At 37.4% G+C, this 24,945-nt stretch overlaps 1 protein-coding gene across 3 annotated transcripts in view; it reads left to right on the forward strand.

Annotated features, from left to right (window-relative positions):
• Grik1 (glutamate receptor, ionotropic, kainate 1) overlaps positions 1-24,945 on the forward strand; it is a 335,021-nt gene that overhangs the window by 253,686 nt on the left and 56,390 nt on the right. The window lies entirely within an intron of this gene.

Consider the following 24,945-nt stretch of genomic DNA (forward strand, 5'->3'; position numbering starts at 1 on the left):
TTCTAATTACTCAAGTTTTGAAACATCAACATTAATGCTTATCTTAATATTTATTTGGCTCTTTTATTTTCATGGAAATCAAATATTCTTTTTTTAATTGACCCAAGGCTAGGTCAATACTGTAGTCTGCCTTCTCTTCCCTTATGCCTAAGTGGAACGCTTGTTGTATACATTGCTGTTTACCACATTATACCACATCATTATCACCAAGCCCCAACTCCACATCCACTAACCTCATCTCAGCCTATCTCCAGCTTAAAGAGAGAGTTGAATCCAGTTGATATCAACACCTTCAGTTTCCAAAAGGCCACCAGCAAACTTTTCACACTAATTTCCTTTCTTTAAAACCAGTGGGTGAGATATAATTATTTTCTTCCATGTTTCCCTGGGCAGATGCTCATCTTGTACCATATACGACCTCTGCCCTTCCTGCCATTTCCTCTTCTGACAAAATTTCACAGCTCATTGCAGGTGCTACATTTTCTCAAACACATTCTCAACACCCTCCCATACAGGTCTCTTCTCCTCACTCACATGCTTGTGATTAACCTTTACTATCGCATTTACACCATTTTACGATGATGTACTCCTTCCTCTGTGACTGCCTCCCTGGTACCCAGTGATTTTTGTGGATGCAAGAATTGTCAAACTACTTTATTAACTTGGTGCTTAGCTCTCTTCCTGCATGCAGTAGGTATTCAACATATCCTAGTGGTGGAATAAATAAATATGTCTTTAAATGTAATATCTCACCCAACCAAGCTAACTAGAACAAGTTATAAATTCAGCCCATATGGAAGCCCATATGTTCATCCTCTTATATAAATATTGATTAGCTATAGTAGCAAGCATCTGCACTGCAAAGGCAATTATCTGGTTAATATCATCAAAGTAATTTTAGTAATTCAAGAGATCATGGTCTAATTTCTACATTTTATTGATCACATCATCTAGATAATTAGACAAATGCCCTATTCTTGTCTCCTTCACCTCTATAAATGTCTCTGATTTGCAATCCTATTCATTTAATTAATTTGCCTGTACAGAAGCTAGTTGCCTCTATTTTTGAAAGTAAGTCACTACACGAACCAGAACCAAAGAAAACTAGTTTATGGAAAAGATAATCCAGGTGCATATTCTAAGATAAATCTTCAGAAAATAAAAACCAATTTACCCAGCATGCATGGCACAGATATAGTTAAAGTCAGCAGATTTAGAGCTGGAAATCAAATAGTGGCAAGCAAAGCCATTATGTTTTAAAATTATGCAGTGATCCATGCAAGCTGTTATTGCAAGATAATGGGTTATAAACAACACACATAATAGTTAAAATAATTATATATTGAACAGATGAGAATATGATAAATGTATCATTTCAGTTCCTGAAATAGCCGACATCCTAGGAAGCTATGTGGTCTAAAGGTTATATTTATCATTTCTTCCTGTTCTTAATGTTTATTTTCATCACCATTATTATGTACACTTCAAATTTGTTTCTAAATGGCTTCTCTGGGAACTCATATAAAATTGTGGGTGACTGGACATAGATTACATTGCTTACAAGGAGGATGAATTTCAGATATTTGTCATTATATGTTACTCTGCAGCCCTGAGCAAGACACTAATTGTATAGTTAGTCTACTAGGGTTATGTTTATACACTAGATATAAAGTGTGGCTCCTTTAATTAAAAATGAATTAAATAATGCCACAATAAATTGCACCTGTTAAGTCTTCTATTCAGAAGTCAGCGCCAAGTATAGACAAATTTTGGAAACTTAAAAAATATCTTCCCTGGTTTTTTTTTACTCTACTATCTTCCCAAAGGCATCATGACTTTGTATAATTCTGTGTTTAAGTGCTATCAATTTACACTAAATGGATAATAGTATTAATCAGTGAGTCAATATATGGTTGAAGGTGTCACTGATTTCAATACACTTTCTCAGACCAATAGGGAATTCCTAAACCAGGAAAATCTTCAAAAATCCTAAAAATCTCTTTTGGAGTTAACTGAGGAGTAAGAGTTGATTTGGAGATGAAAGTAAGCCAAGTCTAACTTCCTGTCTGACCTTCCATAGGAAGCATTATATGGAGCAGAACACAAAATTCCCACAAAATCCCTTGACCTTCAGGTTGTAAATGGTGCTTGTTTAGGTTTCCCAGGAGGAGAAAAAAAGTGGCCAAGTGAATAGAACCAGTACACAGCTCTGTTTTTTCTTCATTTTATTCTGTAGTCTCTCCTAGGTGTGATGGCCTACTTTCTTTCTCTTGCTGTCGAAAAGATTATAACTTTTGGAAGTTATGTCTTATTCAACCATACCTTCAATAAATATCCTAGATGCTTATCAAATGCACTTAATGGAATTTAAAGCTAAGGGAAGTATTTCCTGCAATTAAAGAATTACCAATTATTTGGGGAAGAAATTCCTAGCACAAATAACTAACCTCATTTATAATGATTACCTATAAACAATATGCAATATCTTATCTGTAGGTAAGATGACAGCTTAGTAAATCAAAGAACTAATGAAGTATGATGAGAACATAGGAAATTCAGAAATTCATTTAAAATATATTTTGCTCTAAATATTTGTATGGCCTAACCTCAATTTTTTCTCCTTTGATTTGTGCAATAAGAACTCTTAAGGCTATACACTTTCTAATGGATGTTTCAGCAAACAATATTTGTGGCTTCATTCTTCATTTTTGTTTATTTTCATTAGCATATATTAATTTTACAAAGTCAGGGTTTTAACTGTGATGTTTTCATACATATGTATAATATATTTTGATCCTAGTCAACCCCCCAAACATTCTTGCATATCCTTTTTTCCCTAACCTTTCCCCCGTTTTAAATTTCTTGTAAAATGTTTTGATATATTAGCATTTGTTTTTAAATATGGAGTGACTGAAGGAACTTATTCTTCAGGCAATTGCGCTTAAAAAGTGAGCCTCCAGTAAAAGGTCCATATTGAAAAGATGCTACATGATTTTTTTTTATTGTGAGAATACCGTACAGAGGAGTTACAATTACATGGGCAAGATAATGAGTACATTTCTTATCAAGCATTGTTGCCTCCTCCTTGTTTCCCCTTCCCATCCCTTCCCATACTCCCCCCACCAAAGTTGTAAAGTTTGTTATTCATTTTTTATAGCTTATTATTCTTCTGAACTCCCAGACTAGAAATAGTATGCTCACTAACACATAAAAATGTTGATGGTGTGAAATGCTTATATCAATCAATAAACTTCTGACTAGAGTATGTGAATCAATTAGCAAAAACTAGAGAAGAATTGTCAAGCACTGTCCTATTAATAAAAAGCCTGTTTGAAATACAGATGAAAAAGACAGGGGGAACATTCCAATTGTGTTCAAGCCTGAGGAGTATTGACACTTACAAGTCAGTAATTAGTCTAATGCTGCCATGGTTCTGACAAAATGGTTTTTAAACTCCATGCCCAGAATCTAGGAGCACCATTTCATCTTGTTACATTTCTGTGTCTGGCTCATACACTCCCCTTCTAGGATGCAAGGGCAGACCAACACCTGTAAAGAAGGTGTGCTGGCATATGTGCATCACAACTTTCCATAAATGATTTCTCATATTTACATACACAATGATTTTTCAATGACATACAAAATCCTCACCTTGACGTTCGGCAATCAAGAAACTAATCTCATCTTGGTCCAATGTTACCACCCAGCATCATCATTCAGAGAGACATAAAAGCCACTGAAGTAAAAATTGGAAGTAAAACCAATGTAAACATGGTGGTCCAATGGACTCCAGTGTGATTACTGACATAGTGGCAAGAACTGCCTTATTTTCTCAGTGTACAGTATTGGAATATAAAGATTTTCTTTTCTGTTAACAGAGTAGGCCCATGTGCTCATCTTGTGAAGGATTTAAAGATGACTGTGCCTGGCGACAGCAAGACTGCTTGGCATGTCCATGGGGGTCTAGGACAGAGACAAGACAAGAATATCTTTGAGCATATGAGGCTGATCACACTGGCAGCTCTTAGTGCATGTGTGTGTACATGCCCAAGCTAACTGTTTCCAAACTTTCCCTTTTTATAAGCACACTAGTCACATTGGATTAGTCTACCCTACTGCCTCTTCTTAACTTAATTCCCTCTATAAAGCTTCTCCTTTCCTACATAGTCAATTCAACTACACAAGGATTTAGGTCTTCAACATTTGCATTCGGGGAGACCACAGCTCAGGCCATCGCAAGGACTTTATACTCAGATTCTGACAGAGTCCTCAGGACGGCCCTAAGATTTTTGTCTCCATTTCACATGAAGAAGCTGAGGCAGAGTGATTCTTGAGCAACTGGCACAGATCACAAGCTAAAATATGTTGAGGTTATAATCCTTATCCTGCAAAGCTATGCTTTCATTGGCTTCCTCGTTGCTTCTCTGAGGTTCCAAAATGATGAAACAGAGCTTTAATCCCTCCCCAGTTATTACTATGCATATTATTATTTACAAACACTATGTGTATGCTTTTCTTTGTTTAAAATATGTCTGTTCTCTAGTAGAATTAAAAATATTCAGTGAATTTCCTTCAAGTCTTCTTCAGTGGAACTCCACTCCCTGGAGTGGAGAGTATAGTTCTTCCCAAAGACTGACATAAACAAGATGAGGTATATCAATGCATTCAGTTTGTGTCTTTTCTTTTTCTTTTGGAAGTTCTAGGGATTGAACTCTAGGTCTCATGCTTGTAGGAAAGCACTCCAACACTTGATGCATGCCTCCAGCACCCTTTCTCATTGGTTATTTTCGAAGTGGGATAGCACTTTTAATCCTTCTACTCCATGGGGCTAGGAATGATAGGGAGATACTATTGTGCCCAGCCTTTGTGCTTTCCCCATAAATTAGGATAACTATTTCACCCAGCCATTGGTTGAGGCACAGTCTCCCACACTTTTAATGCCTGGTCTGCCTTTGAACCATCACCCCCCTAGCTCACCTCCAAAGTAGCTAGGATGACAGGTTGAGCAGCCACATCCAGCTAGACTATGTTCCTGTTTACAAGCAAAGTTTTCAGAAAGGATTGGCAATATTTAAGACACTCTGAAGCATCCATAGATCTAAGCCAAAAGAAGCAGTGCCTCTTACCATGAAGAAATCAGGGAAGATCAGCAAAGAGCAGCCAGGAACTCATGCTGAGGAACAGGCAGGAGGAGGATAGGAAGAAGAAAAGCCCGGACCACAATGTTCTTTCTCCCTAATTTTCAGAACAGCAGGAGAGTCTGGGAGTGAGTTGGGCATTTCAAAGGAAAAAAGTGGAAATGACCTGTCACCACTCATCTACCTTTCCTTCTCAGCCCTACTCAAGTTCAGTTTGTAGCCAGAATTTTAGTTGTGTAACATTAATAAAATTACAGGCCACAGATTGGAACTTTAAGCTAATTACAGCTCCAAAACAGTACTTAAATACTAATTCCCTTTATATATAGCATCAGAAATCAAGAAGCAAATCAAAACATCTATTGTTTGCATTATGAATATAAATGAGCCTAAAGTTTTCCTTGGAAATTAGGTTTTGAGCTAACCTTTTAGATACAAATGTTACAGATTTTCTAATGATCTCCTCCTTTTATTAATTCCATGAAAGTACAGCTTTAGTCGATGCTCATTAAGAGTAAAAGCAATGCCTTTTAAAGGAGTCTTCTTTTTTTCCGTTCTTTCCACATATTTGAATTTAATTACTCTAAACTGACGGCAAGCAGGCTGTAAGTAACCTTATCTAATTACCCAGTTAATCTACTTGTAAATAATCTAGTAGTCATTTTTATGATCTAAAAATGATCTAATCATGCAGCGGCAGTATTTGTGGATAAAAATCTTCTAAATAAGGAACAGGAAAGCAAATACTTCGGAATCAATATGGGTGATGAATGTAGTCACTCGTCGTTTTAATTGCAAAGGATTTTGTTTTAAAGAAATAATAAAGATTTGCCACTAACTCTTAACCTGATTATGAACCTTGACCAAGTTTGCTTCATTCAAGAAGTTGCTTGGTTTCTTTTCATGTAGTTATTATTAGAAGTGGAGTAAAAGAATAATAATCCAAACAAAACACATCTGACCAGAGTCTGCAATGTGCAATTACCCACACAGGCTTCATACTTTATAAATATATTTTCCAACAAAACATTTCCAAAAGTCAATAAATGAACTTCTCTCTGTGACCACTGACCTCTCAGTATTGAGTAATTATTCTGCCTATGGTTAGCATGAAAGATAGAGTCAAATTTACCAGCTAACTTTTGCAAGTATTTCCTGTTCATTCTGTATTCACAATTTCAGGTATAAACTTTTAAAATAAATTACAGTTTATGAAAATCATAGGGTAGGTCATTTTCTTTTTAATCAGTGCTGGTAAAATAGGTTTTTTAAAGTCAGTTTTGAACTAGGATTATACCTTGACAAATAAAGAAATAAACAGAGGGGAAATGAAGGAGAATAGACGGCTCTTTAGTTTTGAATTGTTTTGATGAATAATGTGCCCTTCCACCTTTTGAACTGAGGCTGCAACGGAAAGGTAGGATTTTATTGGTATCTTCCCTGCCACGTCATTTCCATGCTCAATCCTTGAACAGTTATTTTCCTCTATAGTTCCTCACTGCACAACAGAACTTGTGTTACATCCTGCACTTGATTGTTCAGGGAAAGAAATGAACTTTCTTACTAGTTTCTGTGAAACCTCCCTGGTTTCGCTCAGCAGGGGTTTGAACAACACTTTCCCTAAATTCAGAAGTGATTTTTTAATTTACTGTCATTATGTTTTGCTTCTAGCAATCAGAAGGCTAGAATTTGTTCTTCTCTCAATTTGAAAGTTTTCTACTTTCCACGCATTCAGCTTTTCAAAAATCTAAGCCGCATTGAGTCGGCTCAATTAAGTTACAACTGGATTTTGTCAATGTACCCTCAAGTTTATAGTCACGTGGTGCCAAGAAATAACACTCAGGATTTTAAGTGATTTGCTAGAGCAGTGAGTGGGGTGGGCATGACTGCGTATTCAACTTTAATAATATTTATGTAACTCGTAATTAGACTGAAAAAGGAGGCAAGGCATTTTGCCTTCATCAGATCCTCACATTTTTTTTCCACAGAAAAAGATTCAAATTCTAGCGTGAGCTTTTACCTAGACCATGCTTTTAGGTTCCTATTTCACAGACCTTTTCTGTGCAAAGACAAACTATTGGCAACACAGCCTCAGAGCAGAGCACAAGTGAGAAAGAAAGTCAGAAAAGGCCAGGCTCTCTCCAGTGAATGAAACTGGGTAGTGACCTCTCTGGAAGCAAGTCTAGCCAAATACTTGCCCTCAGAGAGTAGAACATATTCTCTATTTCAAGAGAGTAAAGAAAAGAGCATGGAGGAAACAAACTATTTATTCCGCAAGTTGCATGATTGAGTTTTAATTACTATTTATCCTTACCTTTTAGTACTTCACATGGAGTGCCTTTGGTCCCATTAAAACTGCAATAAAACGTGCATGAAATCACCTTCTGATTTGTTGCAGGAAAAAGTCCAGTCAGAACAGAATTATCTTCTACGTCTCAGTTCATAGCTAACATTTCAAAATTATAGACTTGATGCTTGCTTATACTGACTGAATAGCCAATGCTTTTTCAAGGTATCTATCAACATCTAAGCTGGAACACATGCAGTCACACACACACTAAACTTCACATCATATGTTATGTACTAGCATGTATGTCTATCATATCTTGAGAAGACACAGACTTCCAAGGATAGAAATTGAATCCAGTCATGTGCGCTTCGTAAAAATCTCTGAGGAATAAAAAGAATCATGACTATCTTAGGCCATCCAGCAATGCTTAGATATGAAGAATGATACAGCTCTAACTGTCACAACATTCCTACAGATAGCTCTTTATATTTCCACAGGAGAACTGACAGCAATAAAACTGCATTAGTTGGATGGCTTTATCCACTTGTTAAAGGAGCAGGAAGGATTTGAATCTCATTCATGCCCTTTCTATACTATCATACCACTTCCAGTAAAGAAACCTGTGTCCTTTCTGTTGAACTGAGAGATCCAGTAAGTGGCCCAATAAGAATGCTACATATAATTTATGTGAAGCACTAATAACCTGACCTCAAAAGACAGACTAGTAAGCAATCAGCCTCTCACAGAGGGAGGCTGTTGCTAATAGAAATGATTGTAAGTATGATAATCCATGAAGAACACCTAACTTTTGTCTGAGGTTGTTCAGGTGAGGCTTCCTAAAGGAAGATTAACCAGCAAAGATGTAATCAGCAGGACAGAGATTAGCAGGGTGACAGTAGTTTACTGCCAGCTTTTCCAGTTAGGGAAAAATATAATACATGAACTAAGAATTTGGTGAGCATATGCAGAATTAAGCCAAATGCTACTGAAAAGGAACCACAAACGAGAGTAAACTAGTAAAGAATGAACAGATTTCAAATCGACATATCCTAAAACAATTAAGCAGTAGAAAAGTTTCAAACAAGGGGCTATCCAAGGCCAGCCTCTGTCTATGCATTTTAGCCTGAAATATATTGATGATGCAGAGGAAACTGTTTGAATTCAACTCTCCAGGACTTTGTCAAGATGCAATTATTTTTTATATTTTTTGCAGGTTGTAGGGCCTGAATTCTGGGCCTGGGCGTTGTCCCTCAGCTCTTCAGTTCAAGGAAAGTGCTCTACCACTTGAGCCAGTGACACTTCCTCATTTTTCTGCTTATGTGGTGCTGAGGAATCGAACCCAGGGCCTCATGCACACAAGGCAAGCACTCTACCACTGAGCCATCTTCCCAGCCCAAGATGCAATTTTTTAATAGTAGGCAAAATATAGGTGCCAGATATAAGATGCTCTTCTCTGGCCTGTGCTCAGTGAGTTGACTATTAAATGGAGCTAAGCAACCTGTCTTATCCATGCACACAGCCTCATAAAGCACTCCTGCCTGGCAGCATGTGTAAGGCCAGAGGACCAGGTAATTGTGAGATGGGAGGCGGTGAGGTGGAAATCTTGTCAGAGCAGGTTAGACAGGAACATCAGTAGATGCATCTTTTAAGACCATCTTTTTTTCATTATTTGATTCTCTTACTTCAGAAACACACTGCTTTCCAAACCATTCAGACACCGAACTAGTGGCTAAACTTGGCTAGAGAAAGCAATCAGTGCCGGGCGCTGGTGGCTCACACGTGTAATCCTAGCTACTCAGGAGGCTGAGATCTGTGGATTTGGGTTCAAAGCCAGCCTGGGCAGAAAAGTCCATGAGACTCTTATCTCCAGTAAACCACTCAGAAAACCAGAAGTGGTGCAGTGGCTCAAGTGGTAGAGCGCTAGCTTTGAGCTGAAGAGCTAAGGGGTAGCACCCCGGCCCAGAGTTCAAGCCCCATGTTAGACAAAAAACAAAGAGATAGCAATTACTGGCAAGAATTTCTAGGGCACTGAGTTTGTTGTTTCAAGTGTGGGACAAGACAAAATAATTTGACTTAATCCAACTGCATAATTGAAGGACGGATTTTTCTTTTTCTTTTCTTTTTGTGCTGGTATAGGGACTTGAACTCAGGGCCTAAGACCCTTGTTTAGATTTTTTACTCAAGGTTAATGCTTTACCACTTGACCCACACCTCCAGTCCAATATTTTGAAAGATAAATTGGATAAACTGCCCAGTATTTTCTGATCAGACTGTCTTTGATCTTCTGATCTTCATGGCTTCAGCACGCTGAGTAGCTAGGATGTTAGGTGTAAACCAGTGCAATTAGCTAAAAGATGGGTCTTAACATCACAAAAGAAGCAATTTCACTTGCTCAGCCTAAATTCCGTGTGATAGCAACACACCTACTTTTCCTAAGATGCTACTTTCTCTTCTCAGGAAGGTAGTTTATGTATTTTTAATGCTGTGGATATAACATTATTAAAAATTAAGTTGATGGTGTATTTTCATTAATATACTTACAAAGTAGTTTACTAATTAGAGAGCTGGAAAGCTCATCTTGCAGAACTGATTTTTGCTTATCTTTTCAAAACTTTTATTCAAGTTAGGTACTACAGTTCTGGCCTGTAATCCTAGCTACTCAAGAGGCTGAGATCTGAGGATCATAGTTCAAAGCCAGCCTGGGCAGGAAAGTCTGTGCAACTCTTATCTGCAAATAGCTACCAAAAAAGCTGGAAATAGAGCTGTGGCTCAAGTGATAGTAGCCAGGTCCTTGAGTTCAAGTCCTAGAACCAACACAGAGACAAACAAAGAGAGGGAGGGGGATTTATTCAATGATAGCCGACAGCAAATTTGTCTCCATATATAAGGGAAGAGAAAGAAAAAAAAAATAAGCTAGATCTAAATGAGTAAAAATCCAACCTGTTCTAATCAACATGATTCAATAGGACTATAATGGTGTCAAAACAATTGACTTTTACAATTCCAACTTAATCATTCTATAGAAGGCAGAGAAATATGTGTTGTGTCTGCTTAAAGTAATTTGGAAAGCAACATCTTTCAAGTATATATGGTACCAATGGTTCTTTTCCTTGTCCATTAGGTCAAATAACCATAGTCTAATTAAGTCTTTTATAGTTTTGAGGTGGTTTTGTGAAAATACCATGAAATTTGTTTGAGTGTTTTCCTTCACTTGACAAAGTTCTTCAGAGGCTGGGTGAACTTAAAGCCTGGAATCTTGTCCTGAGGAAATAAATACTGAAAAGCGTTTGAGGCAGAATAGTATTGCTTAATGTGATGCTAGAAAATCACAAGTGACAAGCTTGCTTAGCAGTTCTGCCAAAATATCACAATTTCAGTAAGCCCTATCCCTTTATTGGTGCTTGGATGAGTACAGCTACAAGAAGGTTAGTTTAAAAAGTTGCAAGGGCCAGGCGCCATTGGCTCCTGCCTGTAATCCTAGCTACAGGAGGCTGAGACATGAGGATTATAGTTCAAAGCCAGCCCAGGAAGGAAAGTCTGTGAGACTCATCTCCAATAAACTACTAGAAAATCAGAAGTGGCACAGTGGCTCAAGCGGTAGAGCGCTCACCTTGAGCTAAAGAGCTGAGGGACAGCGCTCAGGCCCAGAGTTCAAGCCCCATCACCAACCCCCCCAAAAAACTGTTGCAAGGATGTAAAAACTTGAGATTCAAGCCATTAAATCTTGTCAAAGTATGATAAAGGAAATAAAAGAAATAAATAAAAGAGACAAATAATAAAAGAAAAAATAAGTGAATACTGTTTGCTTGATGGAAAAGATAGTTCTATGTTCCTCAAAAAATTAGTTCTAGACTTGAAAGAAGAATGAAGTCAAGGAGAACTTTGACCCATATTTGAAGGGCTTTCATGCATTATGTCTCCTTGATTTGGTAAAGAGTTGGTCATTCTTTTTCAGATTGACGAGTTTTCTGGTTAAGCTTTCAAAGATGGGAGATTAGCTTTCAAAGAGGCCCAGGACATTTCTAACACACATCAGCAGTAGGCTCAAGGAGTAGGTGCTAGGCTCAGGGAGAATTCTCTGGGTCTGAGCAAGTCTCAAAAATAGACAAAGGAAGGAACAAAGTGGTTAACTCTTAGATATTGTCCTGTTCAACATCTTCTTGTCACACTCAAAAAACAAAAGCTATGGAAATATCAAGACAGAAGTCTTGATACTTGCAGAATATTCAAAATTACAAGGACCAAGATTGGGGGGCAGGGAGAATGTAGTCATTTTGTGATAGAAGTACAGTCACAAGTCTCTGCTATGGTAAGTTTCAACAAAGAAGGGCTCGTGATACTTCTAAATTATTTATCAAAATATATCATTTTTGTGTTTTCTAAAGTCATAATAGTTCAAATGCCTTTTTGGAAGCTCTTGCTTAGAAATTCATTGTAGCATGTACTCAATACAGTTTACACTGTATTGGTACAAGAAGAGTGGTAGGCCCTGAAAAGAAATGATGTATACACACTACTCTAGCATTTTAGGAAGATATTATTTGGAGGAAAATATACAAAATTAACTGCAAAAAATGGTTATGGGCTGTGCACTGGTGGTTTATGCCTATAATCCTTGCTATTCAGGAGGCTGAGATCTGAGGATCACAATTCAAGGCCAATCCAGGCAGGAAACTCCATGAGACTCTTATAGCCAATTAATCGCCAAAAAGCAAGAAGTGGAAGTGTGGTTTAAGTGATAGAATGCTAGCCTTGAGCACACAAGCTCAGGGACAGCGCTCAAGCCCTAAATTCAATCCCCAGAACTAGCGCCTAAATAAATAAATATATTTGCTATGACAAGAACTTTCTGAGGGAAGTCCCAGTAGCTCAGAAAATCAAAGAAAGAATTGACAAATGATATTGCATAAAAGTCAGAATTTCTTCATGATAAAGGACATTGTAGACAAGCTAAAAAGTCAGAAAACAGAATGGGAGAAGACCTTTGCCAGCTGTATATCAGAAAAAAAGGTCTAGTATCCAGGATATACAATGTAACCAAGAAACTAAATCCTCAAAGAATCAACCCAATTAATAAGTGAACAAACAAGCTCAACAAACTTCTCTGTACAGCATCTTTACAATAAAATAAAATTAAAATATTTCCATATGTATAAAAAGGCCAATAGACACTCCCCAAAAATGCTCAACACTTCTGTCCACAAGGGAAATACAAATAAAACAACTCTCACCCCAGTTAAAATGATCGTGATCAAGAATACAAATTACAACAGATGCTGGCATAGATGTATGGGAAAAGAAACCTGAATACATTGTTGGTGGTAATATAAACTCGTTCACCTACTCTGGGAAGCAGTTTGGAGAGTCCTCAAAAAAAACTAAACAGAACTACCCTGTTATGAAGCAATACTACTTTTAGGCATTTATTCAAAAGATTACAAGTCAGGATACAGTAAAGCCACCTATACAACCATGCTCATTGCTGTACTGTTTTTCATAGTCAAGACATGAAAATTCCCAGATGCCTTTCAATGAACAAATAGATCAATATGGTATATATACAAGAGGGAATTTTACTCAACCATTAGGGAAAAATGAATGGATGAAATGGAAGAAATTGATAGATTTGGAAAAAACATATTAAGTGAAATAAGCTAGGCTCAGAGAGACAAAAGATGCATGTTTTCTCTCATATATTTGTAGGAACTGGATCAAATTTATAGGGTACAAATAAACACATTAGAGGTTGCATGCAAGTATACAAAAATATATTAACAAAAGTATGGTATTTGCAGGGAAAAATTCAAACTGTGTAGTTCCTTAGAAAATGTAACTCACAGTCCAACAAAATCAATACCAGGCACTTGAAAGGTGTGGGGGAGGTCAAAGGGAAGAACTAGATGAAAGAAGAGAAGAAGAGGAAAGAGTGCAGTCATACTATTCAGTGCAATCCTAAAAACTTAGAAAATTAGAGGGAGGAATCAGTGTAATATTAAGTTGCCTTGTATTCATAAGCTGATTTTTGAATGAACTCCTTTATACATACACTTAAGGATAATAAAAATGTAAGTTTTTATTTGTGGACTATGATAGGATATAAGTAAAATACAACTAAAACCTAAATTGAAAAGATCCACATCCTGAAAACTCAAGAAGAGATGACATATAAACTGATCTTGATAAATGCTTCAGTTCATTGACTAAGTCTTCAGTAAGTACTTATTCTTTGTGCCTAACACTCTCCTCACTGATTGGGAATAAATGAATGGATAAAACAGATACCCATCTCTGATCTTGTAAACATTTCATTCTATCGACAAGCAAGACTTCTAAAAATGCATTCTACAAAAGGGAATTTCAAGGAGAAAGTGTAGCAGGAAGAGAATATGAATATACACAGACTCTGGAGACCCAGCCCCAAGTTGGAACACAAAGGTGATAGCCATTGAGTGAAATGGTCATTGAGTGAAGCATAACAAAGGATAAGGATGGGAAGGAAACAGGTAACAAACACAAATACTATATGCTTTCATTCCCTAAGCAATTTAACAATGCTGTTTCCTGAAACTATTTTTTTATGAGGAGTCTGAAACAAGTCACATTATTGCTTCTGTGATTCTCATCTTTCAGCAACATGAGGAAATACCTGGGAGTCAGAATAAATGCACCGAGAGCTGGTGGAATGCTAGGGTCCTGAGACCACAGGCACAAACTTCACACAGCCAAACATGTGCCATAGAATCTAGACGATCACCAGCCTAGCATTTCTTTGACACAACTCGGAAACAAATCTCTCTTGCCTGAGATTTCATCAAAAATGTTCTCCTAAAGCAATCTGTATTACTTCTAAAGTCTCCTAGATTATAGGACCAAGGGATCCAATAAATAGATGTCCAGTAATATGATCCCAATATTTCACTGGCCCAAGACTAAGAACATTCTCTTTGATGGTAGTTTAATCTTCAGCCCCTAAATACGGCATTGGTTATATCAGCCACAGCTGATGTTTTTAATTTCAAAAAAAATTTTATCAGTGCTGTTTATTTATCAACTGTATATTACCTATCAGTAGATAATAGGTTTGAGAAATTATAGATGATTGATTAGTAGATTGATGATAGACAGACAGACAGACAGACAGACAGACAGACAGACAGACAGACAGACAGACAGACAGATAGACAGACAGACAGACAGACAGATAGACAGATAGATAGATAGATAGATAGATAGATAGATAGATAGATAGATAGATAGATAGATAGATAGATAGATAGATAGATAGATAGATAGATAGATAGATGTAATAATTTAATCATCAGAGTTTGTGCTGAAGAGTTTACTGGTAATTGCTTGGTGGCATTGTTCAACAAGCACAGGCAATAAAGACAGGTCTGCAGTGTTGGCAAGCTCTGAGCCCTCTCTCTGTGAGCCTTAAAGTGTGACATGAGAATCTTCTTCAACAGATTAAACTAAAGTGCTTGTAAAAAATACAAATGCAGACTATTGGCTTGCATCCCAAACAAGTGTTCAAAGATTTTGTACTCATTTAAAAGGTGGAGGTTACTACAGTAATGTAACTGCTGAAGGAGAACGGTTGATTTTTTTTTCTAACAAGCAGCTTTTAGGAAAGCTTGGAGACAGGGCAAAGTTCCTAGTAAACTAGTATAGGGGGAAGGCAAAGGAAACCTTAGGTAAGTCAAGAAAATAAGGGCACTCAATTTTCATTGAGCTTTCATTCTTGTAATACTTTGTCAGATGCTCTGATACATTATATATTTTTGTCTTTAAGACATCTAGGTACAGACAGTATTAATTTTTGCAAATACAGATCACAGAAATTAAGAAATTTTCCAGGTTCATCCAGCTAGTTGAAGACAAAGCCAACATTTGAACTCATAGCATTTGATTCCAAGTTAAATTCTCTTGATATACAATCTACAACAAATAATATTGGATCTCATTCTATTAAAAGCTATCTTATTTACAATGTCAGGTTTATAAATAAAATATTTACCTGTGAACAACTTACAAAAAGCAGTAGTAGTATTAAAAAAATTCAATGCAATGTGATTGGAGGCATTATACCAAAGTAGCACATAAAGTTACTGTTTTATTGTCATTCTGTTTTACCCAAAAGCCTCATATTTTCCACGCAGCTTTTTTAAATGATTCTGTTGTACATTTCCACTTGATGTGCCTTATAAAAGTCAAGGCGTGGCTGGGAAGGTGGCTCAGTGGTAGAGTGCTCGCCTTGCATGCATGACGCCCTGGGTTTGATTCCTCAGCACCATATAGGCACAAAATAAAAAAAGCTGGAAGTGGCACTGTGACTCAAGTGGTAGAGCGCTAGCCTTGAGCTGAAGAGCTGAGGGACAGCACCCAGGCCCAGAGTTCAGGCACCATGACCTGACCAAAAAAAAAAAAAAAAAAAAGTCAAGGCATATCTCAGAGGAACAGATTTTTTTTCAAACTTTGGAAAAGTTGAAGGAAAAGAACAGAGCCTAGAGTACATACAAGAAGTATCCATGAGAAGCAAACTGTGATTAGTGATAAGGGACTTTAAAACATGCCTCACCGTCTTATAATTAAAAAGTCCCTGAGTAGTCACACACAAGCAATTCAAAACAGAAATTCCAGAATGGAGGACCATCCTAGGACCCATTTTATTCAACAGTTGGCAAACTGAAGAAGGATTATGAAGGCATTAAAAGGCAAATCGAGCAGAAAGATTAGAAGTGGGGTTCAGGCAAACTTGCATTAGGCTAGGAGTTTATGCATTTTCTCAAGAACTGCCCATTATTCTAAGGTCTGCTGCCAATTAAAATATTGTATGTAAACTTCATTTGTCCAAATTCTAATTCAGGAGTCTTCATAAAAGTATTCTTTTCTACTCAAGATGACAGCTCCCAGGAGTTTCCTGTCACTAATTTCAGGACAGGCTTTCTTGTGCAAGACAAAGAAAGAAAAAAGAAAAAAAGAAAAAATTAGGCTACTAGAAACCAGAATGAGTGAAGCTAATATTTCCGGTAAGCCCAACAGATCTATGACCAATTTGGACAACTGAGGCATCAAATGTACCATTGGGCTAGGAGAGTGTCCGAGCTGGAATGAGGCTACAAAACTTTTCATTTATTTCTTTTTACACTTGTGGATTTGAGATGTTCTCCTTCATGATTCATGCATTGTCTATAATTAAGATATACATAGGGAAATGACCGTTGCTTCTTTCTCGTGGCCTTGACTATGGAAATTCAGTGTGGAGAAGGAGAAAGAACACAGCAGATCTGGTTCTAGATCCTTCTGGTGAATTACTTTTACTGGAGGATTTTTTTTCTTCCTCTGTTAACTGGAAATAACTCTACTTATCTCAGCTGGCCGCTATAAGAATGAAATGAGAGAATGTATGCATTTGGTTACATTAACCAATGGATAATTTTATAAAGATATCAACATCACTCTATACAAAGAGAGAGTAAGGATGTACCACAAACAAATTCCTTACTGATGGAACTATCTGAACAATAAAACTGGTTCAAAATGTTAGAGGACAGGGACTCTAGCCCCTCTAATCAAAAGTGGCCAACTGAAATCAATATGCTGGATGAGAAATCATTGGTCTAAGAGGCAACAAAATCCTAACCTTTGAGGTCATGTCTTTGTTCCAGAAATTAATTACTTGTATCTCGGTTGGACAAAATGTTGTAAATTACCATGTAATTTCATAGCCTTGACCCTAAATAATAAAAAAATTAATATATTATAAACTCTAGGGACTTAAGTCATTCTGTACAAAGTCCCATTTGACTTTGAAAGAACATACTGTTATCCTTTTGTTTTATTTCTAAGTTTTAGGTAGTTTTCTCAACAGTTGTTTACATCACAAATAATCTATGAAAGTTATTTATATTATGAGAAGTCTGGTATCATTGTAGGTGGGCTTGATTTATTCATTGGAGACAGTAGCAGATATGAATTTACTCTATAAGCCTGTGGGTATGGAGAATGAATTTAGAGTTGCTGTTTTAAGTAAAAGAGCAACTAAAACTACTAAAGCCAGAAAATTAACCCTACATAGAAATTTCAAAAAGAATTTCTGGTGTATTTCCAAAGTCCTTTTTTCTAAAATTGTTTTATTACTACTACTACTACCAGCTCTTTGTTCTAACTTGTGTTAATTTCCTATTGCTGCTTAAACAACTTATCACAAACTTCATGGTTTAACCCAACACAGATTTTATTCTTTTACATTGCTGGAGGTAGGAACACATCTAGTCTCATAGAGCCAAAATCAAGATCTTGGCAGGGAAGAGCCCTTCTAGAGTCTGTAAGGAAAATCATATCCTTTGCTTTTCTCAGCACTGAGAGGCATTCTGTGATCCTTGACACACAGATCCTCTCCTCTGTCTTCAAAGCCAGCAAAATAGCATTGTTCAGTCGTTCTCACTGTCCTCTGCTTCTGTCTCCATATTACTTTGTTGGTCTAACTCATACGAGGCCTCACTTATAAGGACCTTTGTGGTTATCTGGGTCTGATTAAGCTATTCCATGGTGATCTCTCCATCTTAACATTCTTGACCACTTCTGCATAGTTTTTGGAGGGTTGTTTTGCTACATTCTAATTGACAGGGGACATTGTAAGGGGAAGAATGTAATTTGCTACCATGTGAGTGCAATGAACTAAATGTAAGAAGTGCATCAGGATAGTCTTCCTATACTGTTAGATACTTTAGTTAGTTTAGCTGTTGAAATATTCAGCATCTCAACATGTCTTGACCTGCCAGGAAATGACCTTCCTTCTCATCTGTAAGTCTGGAATCCTGTAAAGAATAAAGACCAGATTGTCTAGACAGTTTCCTTTACCTTTGTTCCACATTTGAACATGTGTTGCTTAATCAATTTAAATTGGTCCTGACTAAGATAGATCTGGGGTATTAAAGTTCTCCTCCATTTCCATCCTGTAACTTACATCAAGGTCTATAGACAAACATGAAGGGGAGCATGGAAGATGGGGATGGAAGTCTGTCTATCCAAGCAGATAACATAGAAGGAAAGTGACAGACTTTCATGTTTTCATGGTAAGAGCCAATAAAGTATTCCCAGGCCAATTGTCATTTTAAAAGAAAGAAAATAAAATTCTAGGTTTACATTAGTGTAATACTTGGGAGAAAAGGGCTCACAAAACAAAAATAGTGATTTAGTCACTATTAAATAGTAATTACCAAGAAGTCTATCTGGGTAGATATTAAAGCTATTTCCTAAAATAGGGACAATTGTTTAAGTAGTGTTTTCTGTTAAGTATACTATAATTGTTCCCTCTGCAAGTGCTTGTACATAAGGCAAGAAAAATTGTAATTATGCATAATATAATTATATGTCATTACCTAAATTGTATATGCTTCAGCTTTGTTCTAGAAAATAATTCCTTATGAACCTTATTTGTCATACCAAAATTACTCATTGGATGTTCACTCTAATCAATAGTTCAGATGATGATTAATAAACACATATCAAAAAGTAGTTCTCAGAAAACAAAGAACATATGTGTAAATACTACTTGCTTAGGGGATGGGAGGTAGCGGATGTGGGTAATTGCCCTAGCAGGAAAACTTAACTTTGAAGGTCAAAAGACATAGCTCTGTAAAGAGGCGAGCAGGGAGTCTTTGTAGATATCCGAGACATGGGAAGAAGCATTGTTGGAGCATGAAAAGAAAACTTTTTTGCCACTTGGATGTGCAGGGAAGAAAGCAAGAAGTGGGAATTACTCTGCGCCAGTGATTGGAACGCAAGTTCAAGCATAAAGCCAGTGCAACCGAATCCAAACAAAAGGACACAAAAGATACACTGTATGAAAATGAAATTGGATTTTGGAGCTGGGATTTAAGACCCTGCTATGAGCTATATGTTACGTCAAGAGATAAATGCTAGCCGCACTGTACATTTTTAGAGAGCCACATAAATTCTGGACGAAGTACAGAATGGATTCACAGCATGACCTCTATTAAAGAAAAGTTGCCTTTATGAAAAAGCTTTTGGAAATGCTTGTAGAACTTAATGAAGGTAACTACTTGCCTGCACATAGATCAGGAGGAGGGTTAGCACTGCACAGTGTTCACAAGTAAGAAGGGACGTGAGAGCTGACTTAATCCAAAGCCCTCACACAGAAGACATTTCCACTGAACCAAAGCCTTACACAAATTGCTCTCAGATTTCAGACGCTTGTGATAACTCTGACACAGCAGCTGGTTTTGTAGCTCTCACTTCCACAAACCAGCCTTTGGCCTAATAAGAAGCAAGTGGTGACTAGAATATATGAAGTAAGATTGGGATGTGCTGGAAAGGACAAAGGACATTATGGTGCCTAAAGAAACTTAGCTATACCCAGAGAGTTTGATTATTTTTGCCCTGTGGCATTCTTTTTATTATATTTCAGCCAGTATGACAACAGAGGTAACTAACACACAGTCAAAGTACCATCTCATTTTTAAAGTTAATGCTAGTGTCTGTGTTGCAGACTACTTTAATCAGTAAACAAAGGGGACTGCATTCTAGGATCTGAAGAAATTCTCTTTATATGCCGCAGCACTTGAGCAACTCCAATGCAGTCTGCCATCAAGACAGCTCACATTAGAAAGTTGGCATTTTATCTCCTGTCAAATCCTATTTCCTGACATTCATTTGATTTAATTTCTAACATTATCAACTGGTAAAATGCACAACTCTCTATTCTATCTGACTGGTATACAGAAAATATATTGGTCAATTGTGCTGGTTCCTTCCATGTATTTGGATGTATCTCTGTGGATCTCTGTCCATGTCTCCCTATGAAGTTCTGCTCCATGAATGGAACTATTTCCATTCATAGTTAATCGAAGGATATCCATTTCATATTTAATGGAGCACAAGTTAATGGGTCAGGGAGAGGAAAAACAGCACTGTTTCTCTGTTCATTATTGGGAATATGAATTGGACTCCATAAATGTCATTTGATAAGAACTCCCTGCTGTCTAAGCCTTTGCTTCTAACTTAACTCATTCTATGAGTGCAGTCTCCCTGTGATGCTCATGACAGCATGGCATAGTAATACTTAAAAACCCTCCAGTCAGGCCGAGCGTCAGTGGCTCATGCCTGTAATCCTAGCTACTCAGGAGGCTGAGATCTGAGGATCACGGTTCAAAGCCAGCTGGGGCAGGAAAGTCCATGAGACTCTTATCTCCAATAAACCACCCAGAAAACTGGAAGTGGCACTGTGGTTCAAGTGATAGAGTGCTCACCTTGAGCTAAAGAGCTGAGGGACAGTGCCCAGGCCCAGAGTTCAAGCCACACGACCTACAAAATTTTAAAAAAAAAAACCCTGCAGTGATTCCCAGATGTCTTCAGTAGCCAAGCAAACTAGAATGAGTCATAAACACTAATGCACAGGTGCCTGCCTTCCTCCCAGGCTCATTTCTCATCAGTCCTTACTCTGCTTTATCAACACCCTAAAAGTTACATAAATTATTCTTCATTACATGCTATTACCAAGGCTCCGAGTCTTGGTTTGACAAACTTCTCCTTGGACAGCTCAGGCATGCTTATCTCCAGAAATCTTTTGTTGACTCTTTCATGTGGTTGAGATGAATGCTTTTTCCTCCAGAATGTTTTTTTAATACCCTGAGCAAATCCTTATTCTCATCCTCATGACCGCCACTAGATGGTGTATTTCCAGCTGAGGTCTTGACATGGGGAAGATGCTTAAAACATAAACATTTTCCAAATGAATTAATAGTCAAAGAAATAAATGAAGCAAAGCCTTCCTTCCCCAGGCAGATTGTAATATGTTTTGGACAGAAACCTTAGACAGCAATTGTGTTTTATGCTTTATAAAACCCAGGTCACTATAAATTACCAACGACAGCAAATTCTTCTATGGTCTTTCCTTGACATTCATAGAATTCCCATTTCATTCAAAACTTCTACTTAATATAACATTCCTCTGTGGCTTAAACGACAACAAAATTAGTCAATCATGTTCAAACAACTTGACAATGACGTAAAGACTAATTTCAGTTTCTTGATTTCCAATCAAGTGTATTTTCAGCCTGGGATGGTGATTCATGTCTATAGTCCCAGATAGTTAGGAGGAGGATATAGGAGGATTGTAGTTCAAAGTCATCCCAGTCAAGTTAATTAGATCCTATCTGAAAATAAGTTAGAGGAAAGGGGGTTGGGAATGTGGCTCAAGTGGTAAAAATGCTGACTGTACAAGCACAAATCCCTGAGTTCAAACCCCAGTACCAACCAAAAACACAGGAGATTTTCACCATTTTAGATGGGGTTATAAATTGAATGGGTGGGAGAGGAAGGGAGAAAGAGAGATTGAGAGTGAGAATAAATGAATTAAATAAACCTTGCTACTTAGTAAAACTCTGTTTTGAAACACATTAGAGGAAGAATATATTTAAAGTGCCTAAGGGCAAAGTCATCCTGTTGGATACTCAAGAGAATATAATTTAGTAAGACAATTGGGTTTTCCCATGAAGAGAAATAAGGAATTCCAGACTGAGAGACATAAAAGAGAGTAATAAAAATACGAAACTATAAAAGCAAGATCACAAAACAATGCTGGCTCGAGTGGCACAGGCTGTGAATGCCTTGCTTAGAAGGGGGAGAATTGTGACTGTGAATGCAAATAGCACAAGAATGCAATCCTAAAGGATAAATGTTAGGCAGGATAAGTGCACAGAAGTTGGAGATATTAAGCCTGTTCCAGTTGGAACTGTGTGAGAGATAGAGGATTAGAAAATTCTGGAGAGGTCAGTTAGGCAAAATTTTGAAAGACCACTGTATTATTTGGGAGCTTCCAGAGAAAAAGATGAGAGGATTTATAAATATAGATAGATCCATCATGAATGGATCAAGGAAATGTAATATACATTCTATGCTTCCATCTGAAAGAATGGCACTGCCTCATTTGTAAGGAAATGGAAAGACTTGGAAAAAAATCATATTAAGTGAAGTAAGCCAGGCCCAACAAGTAAGCCAGTCCCATGGTTTCCCTTATTCACAATAATTAGTATATGTCTAGGATAATCTTAGCAGATGAGCAGAATAGCTCAATAGCTAAGCAACCGGGCACTGGTGGCTCATGCTTGTAATCCTAGCTACTCAGGAGGCTGAGATCTGAGGATTGCAGTTCAAAGCCACCCCGGGCAGGAAAGTCCATGAGATTCTTATCTCCAATAAACCACTAGAAGACCAGAAGTGGCACTGTGGCTCAAGCGGTAGAGCGCTCACCTTGAGCTGAAGAGTACAGAGAACAGGGCCCAAGCCCAGAGTTCAAGCCCCATGACTGACCAAACCAAACAAAACAAAACAAAAAGATGAAGCTAAGCAAAATGAGCTCTAAGACATGGACACTAGAGGTTTTTCTCTGTTGTTGTTTTTTTGTGTGTTCTTCCCCCTATGGTATATCCTTTGTTGTCACTGTATTTGATTTTGGAACCCTGGTATTGTATAGGCATGTATTTGAATTAGGGAAGGGAAGGGGAACAACACAATGGTGAGACAAAGGACAAGGGCGGAACCAATACAACATCGATATTTACAAGACAATATGTTGGACATGATCTGTACAACTTGGGAAAGGAGGAGAAAAATGAGGGAGGGAGAAACAAGTTTGACAAGAAAGGTACTTGTTAGCTTACTTAGGTAACTAACCCCTCTGTACATCACCTTGACAATAAAAAAAAAATGTTTAAAAAAAAGATCCATCATGAGAAATTAGTTCCATAGTCATAGAGATGGAGAAATCCCAAGATGGACCCTCTGAAAACTATAGAGTCCCAGTTTCAGCTCAGCTCTCAAAGTCTGAGAACCAGGAGCACAATCATAGGAGGAGAGCAATTGCTGAACTCCAACAGTCAAGCAAAACATATTTCCCCCGCTGTTTTGTTCTTTCTCGGTTCTCAGTGGGCTGGGTGGTGACCCCTCAGATTGGGATAGACAAAAGGCTCTACCAAGTCTGCCAATTCTGATACCATTCTCCTCTATAAACAAGCTGATGGACACATCCAAAAAGGTTTCACTAGATACCTGAGCATCCTGTGGCCCAAGAAAGTACACATAAAATTCATTATCACAATATCCAATGGGAAGTCAAAGTTTAGCCTAATTTGCAGGTGTCATGAATCAATTAGATACTTTATATGCTGGAAGTGCAGAGAAGAATATGAAAATTATATTTGGGGACAATTAACTTGATAGTGATTTGTATAATGAAATACAGTAGAGATGGAATAAAGAGCAGCTATGTAAGTTCTGATATGGAATAATAAAAATCCAAGCTCTGGAGTTTATGACTGGAGATGGAAAGGAAGAGATGGCTATAAACTATAACAGCTGTTCAACTTTCAAATGTGTTCATTATTGTGTTCAGAAAGCTCTAAATAATGATATTGTTTAAATAGGTACTATTTAATTAATCTTCACAAAAATTCTACCTGAAACGTTCGTTAGAATCTCAGCTAATCTAGGTTCGGGTTAAATAATTTGTCCTAAATTACACGTCTATTCTAGACAGTCCCAGTACTATAGAAAACTCATGTTCTTTCCACTGCATTGTCCTGCCTTTTTCCTGAAGTATAACTTGATTGGAAAGGTGCTCGCAATGTGAATAACTGCAAATACAGTTAATTCTTCAGGCTCTTCACATTTCACCCATGATCGATGAGTTTGGTAAAGGCAGGAGGGAGAAAACAGTGGAGCTATATACAAAGATTTAACTCCACCTTTGCTTCCATTTGCAAGTGAAAAATCAGATAACCATGGTTGTGAAAAATTAACAGGACATTGAAATGAAAGATCTTCTAAGCCACTATGTTTTTTAATTTAATACAACCAGAGTTGTGAAATGTGAATTCTACAAAAGGTGGATAACTGTGGGTTTCTGTTTCCTTTAGATGATGTTAATATACATAATAGTCAAAGAGTAGCACTCTCAAAAGCTATCTGTCCCCTAATCTCTGCAATTTGCATACATTACTTTATCTGACAAAGAAAAAGACTGCATATTGATCAAAAGAAGGATTGTGAGATGACCAGATTATCTTGGATTTTTATACATGTAAGGGCTCAAACCATCATTACAAGGGTCCTGGGAAAAGGGAAAAGAGCACTCCATACAAGCAGAAGTTTGACCAGTGGCAGAGATGGTAGAGGTATGGCCACAGACAAAGAGAGTTGGGAAGCCACCTGAAGCAGAAGAGAGAAAAATCAGTCTCCTTTCATGCCCTCAGGGACACCACAGCTCTGAAGTGTAGGAGCACACATTGCTTTTAAACCAAAAACAACTGTGAAAAAGTACCGCAGCCATCATAAGAAACTCAAAAGCCTAAGCAACCTTAGTTGGCCTAAGTCATAAACACCCCTAAAAATTCAAGAATACAACATGCGTCTTTATCTTTCTTGCAGTGAAAAATAAAGCAGGAATGGATTTGCCGAGGGTAGTGTCTTGAGTCTTGACCTTGGAAAACAGAA

The sequence above is a fragment of the Dipodomys ordii genome, unplaced genomic scaffold, assembly GCF_000151885.1.
Source record: "Dipodomys ordii isolate 6190 unplaced genomic scaffold, Dord_2.0 Scaffold104, whole genome shotgun sequence".
Lineage (NCBI taxonomy): Eukaryota > Metazoa > Chordata > Mammalia > Rodentia > Heteromyidae > Dipodomys > Dipodomys ordii.